This window comes from Dipodomys merriami, unplaced genomic scaffold (genome assembly GCF_024711535.1).
Source record: "Dipodomys merriami isolate MVZ:Mamm:240054 unplaced genomic scaffold, mDipMer1.0.p SCAF_54, whole genome shotgun sequence".
In the NCBI taxonomy this organism is placed as follows: domain Eukaryota; kingdom Metazoa; phylum Chordata; class Mammalia; order Rodentia; family Heteromyidae; genus Dipodomys; species Dipodomys merriami.
Window position 1 is genome coordinate 9,243,262 of NW_027206113.1, and position 3,168 is coordinate 9,246,429.

The window sequence follows — 3,168 nt, forward strand, 5'->3', positions numbered from 1 at the left end:
AGAAAATAACTATATATTATAGATTTTAACCTCAGAGAATATATGAAGAACTCCTCAATCAAGTAACACAAAAGGAAATTCACTTTAAAATAGTTGTGGAACTTCAACAAACATTTCTTCAAAGCAGAGAGATAAAGCACCACTAAGCAACCCCAAAGTTGCTAGGAAAATGCCATCAAATCACAGGAAGATACTGCTTCATGCCTTCTACAATGACTGTGACTTAAAAAAAATACAGAAAATGGTCTGGGAATGTGGCTTAGTTGTAGAGTGCTTGCCTAGCATGCATGAAGCCCTGGGTTCAATTCCTCAGTACCACATAAACTGAGAGAGCTGGAACTGATGGTGTTGCTCAAGTGGTAGAGAAAAAGAAGCTCAGGAAGAGTGCCCAGACCCTGAGTTCAAGCCCTAGGACTAGGAAAAAAAGAGGAGGAGTTGAACTCTTTTGGCACAGCTAAGGTAATGAGAATGTAGAATGTTACAACCACATAGAAAAAAAGTTGGTGAATCTTCAAAGAGTCTAACATAGAATTACAATATGACTCAACAATTCTATTTGTAAAGATACAAACAAACAATGGACAATAGAACTTACATGGATGCCAGTGTTCATTGTAGCCTTATTTATAAATACTGGAGAGAAACCTTCCGAATGTTCATTTATAGATGAATGAATAAACAAAATATGGCATCTCATAGTATGGAAATTAATGTGCCACAAGAAATAAATGACACTCTGTCCATGCTGTAACATGGACTGCACCAACCTTGAAAAACATTATAAAACTAAGTATTTCAAACCAGACACAAAAGCATAGCTCATGTATGATTGTACTTATAAGAAATATCTAGAATAGACAACAGAAACTGATAGCAGATTAGAGATTGTCCACAGTTAGATGGAGGAAGAGATGAGTGACAATTTATTGATTAATGATGATACAGTTTCTGTCGGGTCTTTGTCCGTCCCACGAAAGACGGACGGGGTCTGATGAAAGGTAAGTGCGGCGCTCCCCCGTTCCCCAGCCTCCCTCAGCCCGGGAGACAATCAGACACAGGAGGGAGCCAAATCCAGCAGGTAGAAAACTCATTTATTAAAAGAGAGCAGCCCTTTTTAAAGACAAAAAGGCAAGGGAGGAAGAGGAACCAATCACTGTCAAGGTCATACCCTATCATGCACCTAAGCCTTCACGGACTGGTTAGGAACTGATCAGAAGGTCAATTGGGCTCTGCCCACTCTACTCCCTCCCAGCACCATCTTTGCTGCCCATGTGCTCTACAGTTTCTGTTTGAAGCAATAAAAAATTTAAATACTGGTGATGGTTGCACAACACTATGAATATGAGCAATGTAACTTAAACACTTATATATTGGAAATTTGGTTATTTATAATTCACCACAGTTTAAAATGTCAAAACATGAAAATTAGTATTAAAGATGTGTTTCATGGGCTGATAAAAACCAAAATGACAGCTCAACATGAGTGGCTCATGCTTGTAATCCTAGCTACTCAGGAGGCTGTGACCTGAGGATTACAGTTTGCAGCTAATCCAGTCAGGACTTTTATCTCCAATTATATACAAAATAAACTAGAATTGTGGCTGTGACTCACATGGTAGAGAGCCAGCCTTGTGTGAAAAGGGCTAAGGGACTTGGGCTCAAGCCCCAGTAGTAGCACAAAAGAACAAAAAAAAAACCCAAATGATAATGGTTGTTCTCAGCACTCAAGAAACCTACTAATATTTGTTCTTTCTCAATGTTTCCCTAATGTTAGGATATGAAAACCACATCCAGGAACTTTTAAAAATTCATCTTTCCTCAGCGTTTCCATAAATGCATGGCAAATCCCAGAATTGCTATACTGATTTCTATTACAGGCTTGTGACATCATGATTTCAAAACCACACACAAGGGGCTAGGGATGCAGCTCAGTGGTAGTGTTCTTGCGAAGTGTGCACAAGACCCTGTGCTCCATCCCCACGACTTCTATGAAAAAACTCCAAATCACAACACACATACTCATAAACAAAAGTATTGTTTTAACTGATCATTTCCTATAAGAATGGCTTCTATTATTTCTTTGACTAATGTTTAGCAAATCTGTGGCTCCTAAGAGAGACACAATTTACACTAACAGAGTTAAATGAAGTGATAATTTATGCGGAAGGTAGAAATTTCTCATAAACTCTAACGGAGAGCATTATATTTCAAGTGGTACTAGGGAATTTCTTTTATCTTGCAGAAACCAGTAACATTTAGAGGCACATCAAAGACCTTTTAGAAGAAAATATGGGAAAGAATAACACGACCATTTAGGAATGCCTCAATTTCTTTTTGAGACAACAAAATAATAATAATAATCAGAATGAATATTTTCTGGATTTTGAAGATTCTGTGTATTAGCACAATGAAAATATGAAGTTTTTATAAAATTTAAAACTCTTCATTCTAACAGATCACATACAGTTGGATTTAAAAGTTTCTCTTTCTTATTTGGTAAAAGAAAATGTTATATTTTGTCTGGCTTGCCCCACAGGATCAAAAAAAGCAAGAAAATCCAAGTATTCCAGCTGGTTGCTGGTGGCTCATACATGTTATCTTAGCTGAGGATGAGATCTGAGGATTGCAGTTGAAAGGCCAGGAAGAAAACTTCCTGAGAAATTTATCTCCAATTAACCACCAAAGAAAGCCAGAAATAGGGCTGTGGCTTAAGTGGTAAAGTACTAGCCTTGAGCAGAAATGTTCAAGTACAGGACCCTAGTCCTGAGTTCATGCCCCAGGATTAGCAAAAACCAAACGAAACCAAACAAAAAATACCACCCAAGAGAAAACCCCCAAATATCCCCTTTATTCCAATCTTACTTTCTCAGATATTAGTGAGCACATGCCTGATAAATCCTGCCCCATATTGGTGAGCATTGTCCCCCGAGGAAAACTTGATCATTCTCCATCATGTAAACTCTGAAGTGGATGAGAAAGAGAGGTGTTTGAGACTTAAGCACTAATATTTCGTTTAGTATCTTTTTTCCAGTAGCAGGAAAAATTGATGAAAGTCTGTTATTGCAAAATCTCAATGCTGGGATTCAGCCGAGATGCATTCCTGAGTTCATAGAAGAATTTACGTTAGGAAGTGGCGCTGTAGCTCAAGTGGTAGAGCGCTCGACTTGA